Source organism: Mastomys coucha, unplaced genomic scaffold (genome assembly GCF_008632895.1).
Source record: "Mastomys coucha isolate ucsf_1 unplaced genomic scaffold, UCSF_Mcou_1 pScaffold23, whole genome shotgun sequence".
In the NCBI taxonomy this organism is placed as follows: domain Eukaryota; kingdom Metazoa; phylum Chordata; class Mammalia; order Rodentia; family Muridae; genus Mastomys; species Mastomys coucha.
In genome coordinates, this window is record NW_022196906.1 from 74,821,290 (window position 1) to 74,834,829 (window position 13,540).

Below are 13,540 nucleotides of genomic sequence, written 5' to 3' on the forward strand. Positions count from 1 at the left end.
CAGTGAAGACCCGCCCCGCTCCCACAAAGCCCCGCCTCCCGCCCCGCCTCCCGCCCCCTTGGGCGCTCCGTAGCAGTGACGTGCGCCGCAGGCTGGGCACTCTGCAGTGCTCTCCGGCCGGCGGGTGGAGACCGATCCGGGCTCTGTGTCCTAGCAGGAAGCGAATCCCGGTCGCCGTCGTCTCCGGTGCTCGCTCTCGGCCGCGGCAACGCGCTCGCCCTTCGAGCCCGCAGCCCGGCAGCCTCTCCTCGGCCTCGACCCCTCGCGCACCTGCCTCGCCGGGTGAGTGTGAGCGCCTGCCCGCCTGCCTGTCCTCACCGCCTTGGCCTCTGCTCTCCCTGGCGCGGACTGGAGCTCTGGCTTCGCCTTCCTGGGCCGGCGGGGGGCTCCTGTCACCTGACGAGTCCCACCGGACACTGCGAGATAGTTTTATTTTCTCCTTTGGAAGCCCAGTGAAAATTCTGCTCAGACTAGTTTGTTGTCAGAAGTAAAGATCAAATGATACCATTAATAATTTAGCTGTGTCGAAGAAAGACCATGGTAGCATTCTACAAAGCTGGAATTTTAGTTCCTAATCTTGAGTATGAGTTTTACGGATGTGTTGCCGAAAATAACTTTATTTAATTCCAGAACGTCTTAAACTAATTAAAACGTGCTAGTTGTGGATCGTATATTTAAAGATAATAATTTGATAAGGCCATTCTTAGATCATCTATGTCAGGAACTTTTACACAGAGATACATTTTATCGGGCATAAAGTATGTAGAGCAGGGCTGTTTAAATCCTAATGTGGAGATACTGTTGGAGCGCTACACAAACGCTGCTCCGATTTCATATGTGTTGAATAAAACTTTAGTTTGGTCTCGTGTTACAGTTGCAGGATGTTCGAATATAGTCAGCTTGAGGCTTTTTAACAGCCCTTGAGGCTCGACTGTAACACCATAAAATCTGAGTCTTGAGCTTGGTGGTGGTCATGGTCCAAAGGTTGGCTGCGGAACAGCAGCATTTCTGTACAAATTAACTCAACTTCAAGACATCTTGGCTTGTAGTTTTCCAACTGGGAAATGTTTAGTGAAAAAAAAAAAATTACCTTAGTGCCCTCTAACATTAATTTTAGAAATAGCCACAAATGCTACAAGGGGGGAGAGGAAGAGCCAGAAACAATGCAGTTCTTCAGAACAGCTCATTGACTTTTAAATGTCCGCTCATTTTCTCATGTGTTTGCATTTGCACAGGAGTAAACACGCACAGTGATTAGTAGAAGTCATTTTAATCTGATGCGCGTCAGCCTGTAGTGTTTTTATTTTGTGTGTGTGCTCTGTTACTCGTTTTTTGCTCTTCCTTTCAAGTTTTGTATTTGTTTTCAAAAGTTACTTGTAATAGGCAGGGACAGAATACTACCCTTAAGAAAAGGGTATTGTGATTAAAAAGCTATGTAGTATAGATTTTACATATGGTCTTTAGTACCTAGACACACGAGCAAGGAAAAATGAACAACTATGATTTTTAATAGAAACTACAACATATTTTTGAAAACAGAGATGCAAATTATAGTCCATGGGGCTTATCTGAAAGGGATTTTCCCCTGTTTACACAATCAAGTTTTAAAATAACAGTGGCCAGGAAATCGGAGAGAAGCCGAAGGCTCCTCTCTCATCCTGTTGTGCCTTTGCTTGGAGTCTGTGGTGGATCATTTATTGTTTAGACAACTGGTCTGTATCTGGGTTTTGAAAGGACTTTAGACGGTTTTAAAGATCTCCACCATGCAAGGTCTGAATAAATACATAAGAACTCCACATTAAAAAAAAAAAAATCTCTAGTTTTTAACTTTCTCTTCATATTCAAAACTCCACTTAGGATATAGGATTAGAAGTGTAACTCAATGGGTAGAGAGAGCCCTTGTCTTGTGTGTGTATGAGGCCCTGGGTACTGGAGTTTTCATTTTCTCTATTAAAACATCCTATTTAAACATAAAAGTTTGGAAAATACAAAGCAATTTGAATAAATATCACACAGTATAATGGTAATTCTCAGAAAAAGATACTTTGTTGACAGTTTATGAAGTGGTGATTTAGTAGCCCTGTGACACAAAAAATCCTAAAGGTTTGATTTACAAAATAATTTTCCAGGTTGACCGTCTTTTATAGAGGAGAAAACAGAGGCTCAATTAATACTTGCATGTAGCTTTGGAGGGGCAAAGTCCAGACTCCGAGTACACATGGGAGTCTTCTGACAGCAAAACCTCTCTTCCCTTCACCAGAAGTTGCCTTGATTTTGGTTTACTTGGTAAACTATTGAGAGCACTTTGTAGAACTGATCTGGAGATTAGAAGTCCGTACCCTGAGGAAACTGATAGGCCATGCATGGAGTCTAGAACTAATTGAGAATTCTGTCTTCTTTCTCAAGGCCTTGAGCAGTGACCCAATGCTATGGCATCACTTCTGGTGTGGTTCCAGCATGTATTAAGTATTATGTGCTTTTCATTTTGATGGCTTTATAGGAATTAACACTGCAATCTAATCCTAGATTGATTTCATTGTAGCTGAGCAGTATATAATGTTTCTCTTTAGGATGGAACTTCAGTTTTTGTCCTTCAAATGAGCTGGATTGTTGTACCCAAATACAGTAGCTGTCTCTTAAATGTTATTCAGTTAGTTTTAATCTTAGGAGGGAAACATGCTTCAAGATTAATATATCCAGGCCTGGGAGACACTCAGCAGGTAGAAAGCACTTGTCTGGCACCCTGATAATCTTAGTTGGATCCCTGGGTCTCATAAGAAACAATTTCTGTGAATTGTCCTCTGACTGCAGCTCTGCCCTTGCTTATGTGGTACTGGGATCAAACCTGGTTCTGTGCTAGGTAGGCAGTTCATCAGGGGAACTATATTTTTAGGCTAGGACAATATTTATTTATTTATTATTGTGTGTATATAATTTGTGTGTGCCCACACATGGCATATCTGTGAAAGTCAAAGGACAGGTTTGTAGAGTCAATGTCTACCAAACTCAGGTCATCCTGTTTGCCTGGCAAGTGTTTTTTGTTTTTTTAATCTGCTGAGCCATCTTGCTACCTGCCCCCTCCCCCAACCCCTTTTATCTTTTTGGGATAGGGTCTCACTTTGTAGTGCAACCCTGACTGGTCTGGAACTCACTGTTGAGACAGACCTGGCTGGCCTCTAACCCATAGGGATACATTTACCTGTGTCTCTTGAGTGCTGGAATTAAAGGCATATACTACCACGCCCAGCTTCTACAATGTCTTTTAATCAAAATGGCTTATAGCTTCTTAAAGAAAATTTACTTTATTAATTATTTACTTGTGTGTGTGTGTGTGTGTGTGTGTGTGTGCCTGTAGAGACCAGAAAAGTGTATCAGACCCCATTTACCTGGAGCTATGGTTGGTTGTGAGCTGCCTGGCTTGGGTGCTGGGAACCAAACTTGGGTCTTCTGGAAGAACAAGTGCTCTTAACCTCTGAGCTATCTTTCTAGATCTCTCTCGCTCTCTCTCTCTCCATATATATATAAATTTATAATATAAATACAAATTTATATATATATAAAATAGCTCAAGCTTCACGAGTATCCTTTGAACTGCAATTCACCTAAAGGAATGAAATGTCAGAGCCCTTTTGGATAGGAGTGTAGAAAAACACAGGGAAGGCTGAGCCAGCTGACCAGGGCCCACCTGGATAGGAATTTTTCTTATTGGAACTGCTAAGGATTTGCACCCAAGGCTACTCCTATTCTAATGTAAGTGAAAAAAAAAAAAACATCTAATGACTTAAATCCGAATAATTAGCATTTGATGGTAACAGACTTTGTCTCTTTCTTTCCGGAAGAGGTGGGAGTGCAGATACTTGACAACTGACCCGAGTTAAATGACTTAAAAGTTCTGGTTTTGAGATATTAGGTAATGTTTGGAGTTTTGTGTTTACAGCAGTATGCTTTTATTTGTTAGCTTTTTTAGTGGGCTGATGATCTTAAGACATAAATATTAAAAAACAACAAAAAAAAAACCCAAAAAACAAACAAACAAAAAAGCCAGGTAGTGGTGACAAATGCCTTTAGTCTCAGCATTTGGGAGGCAGAGGCCAGCCTGGTCTTCAGAGTGAGTTCCAGGATAGCCAGAGCTATACAGAGAAACCCTGTCTCCAAAAACCAAAAGAAAAAACAAAACAACAACAACAAAAAAGACATAAATATTAGTAAGCAATAACATAAAATTTTGAGAAACCACCACAAATCCACCAAAATTTTCTCTGTGAGTACTGAAGACTAGGAAATAAAACCCAAGGCACAACTCTGGCATGCTTAGAAATCGCTGGTGTTAAAAAGAGAGGAGATAATTGGCTATGCAGAAAGCATGTGTCGGGTGAAACCAAAACACCGAAGCACATTCCTTCAGTGTATATTCACGCAGGCGAACACTAGCACTCATGCTGACTAATGTGACCAGGGAAGCTCCCGGCCAAAACACAGGCATCTTTTGTGTGTGTGTGTTACATCACTTGTTATTGTATTTGAAAGTAACCAGGGGTTGGAGAGATGGTTCATCAGTTAAGGGCACTTGTTGTTCTTCCGAGGACCAGAATTCCATTATCAGCATCCTTGTTGGGTGGCTTCCGATCACCTGCAAATCCATCTCCAGGGGATTTAGTGCCTTCTTCTAACCTCTGCAGATATCCATACATATGTAGCATGTACTCACACAGACACATACAAATAAATAAAAATACATAAAATCTACAGTGAGGTTCAGTGGCATGAGATTCAGTGGTATAGTCTTATAGTTCAGGTACAGGGGAGGCTGATGAGGCAGTAGGATTGGACTCAGGTTTTTGCAGCCAATCTGGGCAATATGACAAGATCCCGTCTCAAAAAACAAACAAATTAAAACCTCAAAAACAAAACAAATAATCAAAGACCTCCTCTTCCCCATGAGGTTTGAGATGTAGCCTGACATGTCTGGAGTCCTGGGTTTGACTAGCATTGTGTAAGTGGGTGTGGTAGCACCTGTCTATGATCCCAGCACGCAGGAGGTTGAGGCAGGCAGATCCCTTTGAGTTTCAGGCTAACCTTGGCTATGTGAGATCCTTCCTTATCCCTCTCTCTCTCCTTTCCCAGGTTAAAATCTGAAGGTGTTTATGTCTTCCAAACAGACATATACATTTATAGAGAAATAATTTTAAGTGTATTTTTCCCTTAAAACAACTTGATGAAACAGACATAGCAACTTTATTCTTGTTTTGGAGGTGTGAAAATAAAGATTAAAAAACTTAAACACTCTTACTTACAGTTAACTAACTCGGTTAAGGTCAGGTGGTCCTTTAGAAGCGTTTCTGAGATGGGTTGTCTCTGTATTCCCAAGTTGATAGGCTCTCCCTGGTGGATTTCTCTGCCTCCTAGTGTTAGGGCTAGTCTGTCAGCAAGCAACCTACATTGTATTGTATTATATTACATTACTTAAAATTCTGAAAAATCACTAAATTTTACTTCTGTTGTTGTTGTTGTTTTAGACAGAGTTTTGCCATGTAGCCAAGCTGGTCTTCAGCTTACCACTCTCTTGCCTCAGTCCCTTGTGCTGGGATTACAGGTATAATAAAATGAAAAATGTATCTATTTGTAATAAAATAGAAGATAAATGTTCTGGAGAATTTTGAAAATAACATTTATTACTTAGTTTATCGGTGTTGATCTAATGGCTATGACTCTTTTGGTTAGGAATCACTAACGGTGTGTATGTGTGTGTGTGTTTGTGTGTGTGTGTGTTTGTGTGTGTGTATGTATGATGGTTCTTTTATGCCTTAATTCATTTAAAAAATATTTGAGGGGCTGGAGAACTGACTGAACAGTTAAGAGTACTCCTTGCTTATATTAAGGGACCTAAGGTCAGGCCAGTCCTTATGTTCCTGCAGCTCCAACTCTAGGAAATCCAGTGCTGTCTTTTGGCCTCAGGGAACCCGAGGAACACAAATGGCTCGAGCACACACACACACACACACACACACACACACACACACACACATCTTAAAAATATTGAGTGTTTACTAGAGATCAGGCACTGTTCTTGGTCCTGGGGATACAGTGATTACAGTAAGGCTAAGTCCTTGGGCTGAGTGACATTATATTGTTGTTTTGAATTAAGCTAATTATAGACTTTTCATTCCAGTATGTAATCAACAGGGCTGACTCTAACGTTGAGAAATAGACAGTTGTCAAAGCAGTGTAATTTGAGGGCTACTGAAAGACTTATTTGCCCTAAAATACTCTCCTGGAGACGCCCAGTCCACCAGGGTATATAGCACTGTTTCATCTCTGCTGCACAGAAATACCAGGATGTTTCATTACTCATCACAGTATCAGGACACAAGGCCGAGAAAATTAATAGAGCCCATGTGTTGGTGTAAGTGTCGTCAGTGTAATTAAATAGTAGTTATTGCTTAGTGCCCTTTTGCTGTGTGCCAGATTCTATGCCACAAGAGTAATTGAGGCACGTTGGTTAGTCACAATGTCACCATTGGGGATTGGCGTTGTGACTCATTTTAAGTGTTGGGAAACAGAGAGACAGAGACAAGGAGCTTGCTTAAGCTCCCAGCCGACTTTTGAATCCGGACAGTCGAATGAATCCCTTGCGGTAGTTAGCGTATAGTAGATATAGAGTATGTGGACAGAGTACTTATACAAATGCACTGCCTTCTGTTCTGTGGGTGGCAGAAGGTGGAAAGCAGAAAGCCTTGGTGAAGGAGGAAGATGGGGAGAGGCCAGAGGGATGGGAATGGGTGGGCAGATAGGAGGGCATTCCTTGATAACTGCTTGACCCTTAGGGTTATGCCTTCGTGTGAAAACCCTGGGACTTCCGATTCAGAAGAGTGTTTAAACATGAGTATTTATGGGTCACCTTCACTGGGAAGAGACCATAGCCATATCCAAGAGGTGTTGGTGTTTGCTAATCGTTAACTCGGTGGTCAAATTCATTTATTTAGGTTTTAGTTTTCTCATTGTAAAATGGAGGCAATGGTGTTTGCCTGTTTTTTTTTTTTGTTTTTTTAATTGACTTTACTTCTGATTCTTCAGTTGGCAGCAGTCCAGACACAGAATGGTTCAGAATATCACCATGTTGATCATTGTTTCTCCTTTCTTTGATGTGTGTCCTTTTGTCCCCTCCCCCAAGAAAATAAATAAATAGATAAATAAATAAATAAAGAAAGAAAGAAAGAATGTGCTAGAGACTTGGGTAGAATCTTGAAGGTGGCCCCTGTTCATTTTGAAATTACCCTGGGAGCTGGTAAAAACACAAAGGAGGTGAGGGCAGGGCCCGATTGTCAGCATTTAATAAGCTTGCCTTTGATTTACTGGCATACCAACATTTGAGAAGTGCTGGCTTAAAGCTTTCTTTCTCCTGATTAGGAAGGGCTTCAACAGTGAAAGCAAGTGGTTTGGATTATGCAGGCGAGGTGGGGAAAAAGGAAGTGAAATATCCCCCACCAGAATCCTTTCACTGATTTCTCTTTTTTTCTCTTTTTAAAGCTTACTTGAAGCTTACAGCATTTACATTGAGTCAGGGCAAGGCAGTGTTTAAATTTCATAACTAATTAGATTGTAATGGCTTAGCCTTGTTTAGAGTGAATTAGTATGTAACATTTAAACTGTTATAAAAATAGGACTAAGATATGTTTGTATAGGTCGTAAAAAAAAAAAAAAGCCTTAATTAGATTTCTTCAGTGTAGACTACTGAGTAAGCAGAGAGTGGTACTAGTGATAACATGAAAAAAGTACTAATAGGAAAGAGGATTTTCCCTCATGATGCAAATAACAGCAGTGCTTGCAGCAAACTACCCATGAGCAAACAAGGGTAGCTAAGCATTGAGGAGCTAGCAACAGCCGAGAAGGCTGCCATTCTCGAGAGATCACCAGGGCTGAAAGCTGGCCCTGTGGAGGAGGGCCAGTGGGAGCTGTGGCTTTGAGGCAGAACTAGAGGAAGGGAGGTTCCCTGGCTTCTGCCTTCAGGCCTTGGCCAGTGATTTCCATTGGCAGAACCTAGCTAGGGAGCTAAGTGATGCTCTCTGTAGACTCATCCTCCCCAGAATAGCAGAGTAGAGGGTACAGCTGTGGGAGAGCTGATGGAGGAGAGCTAGGAGATTAATTAGAACCCCCAGGAATTTGTAGCATTCTCTCGGTGAACTTTAAATAACTTGTTAGCATTGTGATACATCTGTAAAATGCTTGGGACTACTTGTATACGATGTAATAAAGATGGCTTATCCAGTTATTTAACAAAACACCTATTATCTGTCATCTATCTATCCATCTATCCATCTATATCATCAATCCTGTATTACCCTAATAAGAAACATAATCTACATCTTTTAAAATATTTTATTAATATGTCATTATGGCTTTCTGTGTCTGTTACATAATTTTCATTACCATACCATTTTTCATCATTGGGTATTATCTGTTCAGTTGAATAAACAGGTTTCAGTTAAAAAAAAAAATCTTTAAATAACTATAAACTTAACAAATTATTTGCAAGCAAAATCCTTTGCATTCTGAAGCTTCTATTTCTACTTACCTGGTCAGTGTTTGTTTGAGGCAGGGTTTCACGGTGTAAAGTGGCCTGTCCTGGAATGCCTGGAGTTTCTTCCTTTGTGTGGAGATTACAGGTGTGAGCTATTGTGCCTGGCTTTACCTGGGTTTTTTTCTCTTCTGGATGCTCACCCCAGCCTTACCAAGGAGTCTTTGTGTGTCCTGGAGACCGAAACCAGGGCCCTTGTTAAGTGAAACTATTTGCCCTTCGTCAATTTTAATTGTAGAAACATTTGTTACTTTGGATGTGTGGATGGAGGGCCCTGGAGAAAGTCTCTCTCCCGCCTTACAGAGGCAGTACAGAATTCTGGCTCTTAGGATACAGGTGAAGGTACTTCCTCCAAATAACAGGCGACTCACAGCTTCTTTCTTCTCCTGAGGGATCTTCTGAAACAGAAACAGCTCTGTCACCAGCTTTCAGAGAAGGAAGAGCCATTGCATTAGATACTTCTTATGCGGTTGTGACAGAACACTGGACAGACGGGAGCAACTTAAGACACGAGTTTCTTGGTGGCTCACAGTTTGAGGGAGGCATTCCGTCGTGGGAAGGCGTGTTGGTGGAGGCCTGAGACAGCTGGTCACATGGCTTCTACGGTCAGGAAGCAGAGGGATGGGTGTTTGTCCTCAGCTGCTTTCTTTTGTGTACCCTTTAAATTGTGCCTGAGACCCTTGCTGCCCTAGTCAGTGTGGGTTCCCCTCCTCTGGTAAACCTTTTGGAAATGTTTTCACAAACACACTCAGAAATGTGTCTCCTAGGTAATTATAAGTGAATTTATAAGTAAAAAAAGCTTTCCTTCACTCTTATGTGGATGGCTGTGGGTGTTTGTCTGCATTTATTTCTGTGCACCATGTGCATTGTGTGCCCTGGAGCCAGACAGTTGTAAGCTACCATGCGGGTGCTGGGAATCGAACCCTTGTTTTTTGGGAGAGCAATACCATTCTTAGCCACTGAGCCATTTCTCCAGCTCCCAATTTAGTCATGTTTAATGCAGGTTAGCCATTAGAACCATGTTTCCTAATATTGAGCAAATTAATCAGACAGCTGACTATGAGGAATATATATATGTATATATATAAATTCCAAATTCAAATACAAATACAAATAAAGGATACCTCTAGTTGTAATTCCGTAACTTGAGGTTTTAAAATGAATGTTTTGTTTTTGTTTTAGTTTTAGTTTGTTTGTTCCTACAGACAGTATGATCAAAATGAGTAGGCTTGGAATCAGATACATTAGCACTGTTCTCTGGATTTGTATATTTGGGTGTTCTTTCTGAAAGGTTTTATTTTATTATTTTAAAGAGGTGACTACAAGTGTTTGTAACAACTTATAAAAGTCTGTTTTATTTAAAAAAACATTTTAAAAATTGTCTTTATTTTGTTTGTGGGTGGAGCTTGTGCAAGTGTATTCGTGTGTGTGTGTGTGTGTGTGTGTGTGTGTGTGTGTGTGTGTGGTCATCAGAGAACAACTTATAGGTGGGGCCCAGGGAATAAACTCAGATGGTCAGTCTGAGCTGAAGGCACTTTTCCTAGTGAAATAGCCTAGTAGGCCCATAGTGTTCATCTGAATTAGCATTCCCCAGGAGAGAATTGGTGGTGTGGGTTTACAATCAGCTCTTTGAATTTCCCTGATTTAAGGACCGAGTTCAGAAAGAACTCTTCTTCTCTCCCTACTTATTTATTTATTTATTTATTTATTTATTTATTTATTTATAAGCTCAGATGGAGCATTTGTGTTTTGGTTTGTGGGCACAGTTTGCTGTCTGCTATCCTTTGGGGGTTCATATTTGGCAAAGGAACAAAGAACATGTGTGTGCTGGTGAGGGCTGTATGTGTTCCTGTGCTTTTCCTGCTCATATTTGATCTTGGAGGGTAGAAGAACAAGATAACCCAGCTGTCTGTTACAATGGTGTTCTGACTTGAAACAAAACCAGGGCTTGTGTTGGCCACTGAGATGACAGAGGAAACAGATGAGCAAAAAGCATAAAGTCAGTCACCATTTATCCAAGTGGCTGATTGAGGAAGCTAATCTTATCTTAAGAGAGACTTTTCTGTTGGGGAGGAAGAATTCGGGGATGGGAAGTGAATGAGTTTGACCTTATGGCTAGACACCACACAAATATTTTAAAACAGAGAGAAAATGTTTATTTCAACCAGAATTTGATATTCCATTTGGTAATACATTCTAATCTCCTCCTTCCTTTCCCTTCCCTCCCTCCATCTCTCCCCTCTCATCCCCCCCTCTTTTGCTCCTTCCCTCGCTTCTTTCCTTTTCCCCTTCTTCCTTCTGTTTCATCAAGGAAGGTTACAGAAGGAACTTAGAAATGAGCTGTTTATTTGGCAATTTTAACAAGCTGTTAAAAATAGAGGCTGTCCAGTGGTGGCATGCACGATGTAGCCTGGGAAAGCAGGCCCCTCTTTACTAAAGGCGTATTCCTGGATCTGATCCAGGATGCATGGACTTTGGTCTTGCTCTTTAGATCTTGTCTCCTTGGCATATAATATTGAAATGGATTAACATGCACTTTTGAAGCAGAACATACAAGCTTTATTACTTACCGAAATGGAAGACTGTTAAGGCTCCTAGGTTCGCTTCAGGATGTATGGTCAGCATGATTACACACTGCCAAGTGTCTGTCAGTGTGCTCGATGACCATGATTATGACTCCCATGGCTGCTGCCCACTCGCAAGTCTAAGGCCTCTCTTTGGTATCCATGTTCCTATTGGATCTGGAATTTCCCTCGGGTTTCCATTGCCTCCCAGCTCCAGCCTACACTGCCAGATGGTGAGATAAAGGAGACCTGGCCACACAGAAATGGAGCCATTCCTCTCAAGACGTGGCTTTATACATGTACTCAAAGTATCTCCTTTAAGTGATTGAAATGGTGAACTGATTCATAATATTTGCTACTCTGAGGGGCCTCTCACTTATTCCAGGGCCCAGTGGGGCTGACAAAATGGTTCTGCTGAGTGGGGAGAGGTGCTTGCTCTGCAAGCCTGGAAACCCAAGTCCAGGTCCTGAACCTGTGTGAAGATGGAAGGAGAGAACTGACTCACCAAGCACCCTCTGATTTGCACATAAGCACCCTCTGACTTGCACATAAGCACCCTCTGACTTGCACATAAGCACCTGGCACCTGAGCTCACCTCCCCAAATGATACATTTAAAAAAGGGACTGAGTAGTGACTTATTTTGTAAGGGGAAGAATCCTTTTGAAAACAAGTCATTGTTTTCTGGATTATACTAACAAAGTCCATTTTTAACACTTTATTTTTGTATAATCATAGTTCTAGCTGCGTATACATTTGGCTTAAATGTGTCAAAATGAAATTTTGCCTGATTTCACATCTCACATTACCAGTAAAGAATGGTTGGATGATAGTTTTATTCAAATGTTATTTGTTGACTATATACTAAAGTGTATTTCAGTAGGCTTATCTATGGTAAGAACCCCTTAAGCAATAATTTGAGCTTCAGTATATAGCACAGTAGCAAACTATGTTTGTCTTATAATATTCCTGAGTTTTGGGCCCTTAAGATGGCTTAGCAAGTTAAGCAAAGCTTGACCTTTCGATTTTTGGATTCCACTTGGAAGAATAGGTTTCCAAAAGTTGTCCTCTGACCTCCATATGTTTAAGGTGTCATCCCCCCACACACAAATATGTTGAATAGGCCAGGCATGGTGGTGCTTGCCTTTAATCTCAGCAGTGAGGAAGCAGAGGTAGGTGGATCTCTGGGAGATCAAGGCTAGCTTCATCTACAAAATGAGTTCTCAGATAGCTAGAGTTACATAATAGGGACACCCTGTCCAAATAATAATAATAATAATAATAATAATAATAATAATAATAATACCAAAATCAATAACAAAACAAAACAAAATAAATAAGTAAAGCAAAAGTTTTAGAGAACTCATGATGTGTAGAGTTCTGTTTATGCTAAAGCCACTGTTTCCCATGTCTGAAGTGAATTTTTCTGAGAATGGATAAGTTTCAGAAGATAATTTATTCAAAGTTATTAAATTGGAAAAGAAAATAAACTTTTGTCTGGACCACGCTTTCGTGTGGTTGTGGGCAGAATATTGTCTGTTCCTGAGATCATGCTAACGAGGCCTTGATCCCAGATTCTCTGCAGCCTGTATTCTGCCCTGAACACTTCACAATGCCTACTCTGTAAGCTGCTAATTAATAGATCCAGTGGCCCCATTTAGACTATGTTTCCTACTGCCGCCCTTGGCTGTAGGACGATTGCCCCTCCTCCTGCCCTCTTGTTGGCCTGACTTTGCCTGTTGATTTTTTTTGCCCCCTCTCCCCCATTGCCACACACTGTCTCAGCAGTCTACACTTGGCACTTGCTTCTCTCACCATCTTCTTGTGGTCCTCATGTCATCACCATTGTTGAGGCTTTCATCTCTAGCCACAATTTCCCAGGATTTATTTTGGTATCATCTTGCCAGTAAAGCTGATGAGTTTTTAAAGTTTTCCACATTCTTTCCGGATTTCTCTTCTGTTTCTTACATGCCAGGCACCACTCCTGTTCAGAACTTACGGCCACCCTTCCCAGCATCATTTGGTAGATTTCTCTGGGCACCCAGCACTGCTCTGCCTCTGGAAGCTCCACTTTGGCTTCCACACCTGCTCATCTGAGTGCTGGCATCATGACTTCCTTCCAGACGTGTCTTCCCCGTTGTCTTATCCTTAGAGGGTCCACCTCTAGGTGGAAGTGATGCTGACAGTGTCCGTCCCATATGGGTCCCCAGTGGCTGCTCATTAATGTTCTTCCCAGTCCAAACTTGTTGGAGGATTTGGGATTTGAGGATGGCTAATCTAGGTTGTCAGTTTGACACACCTGGGAAGAAGGAACCTCAGTTGATTAATTGCTCACATCAGGTTGGCCTGTGGTCATTTTCCTGATTGCTAATATATGTAGGAGGGCCCAGCCCAGCGTGGGCA

At 41.5% G+C, this 13,540-nt stretch overlaps 1 protein-coding gene across 1 annotated transcript in view; it reads left to right on the forward strand.

The window, feature by feature from the left end:
* The first annotated feature begins 53 nt into the window (after positions 1-53).
* Positions 54-13,540, forward strand: part of Myo6 (myosin VI) — a 139,199-nt gene continuing 125,712 nt past the window's right edge. The window contains exon 1 of the mRNA XM_031346238.1: positions 54-282. The gene's annotated coding sequence lies outside the window, so the exon portion shown is untranslated. The remainder of the gene's footprint in view (positions 283-13,540) is intronic.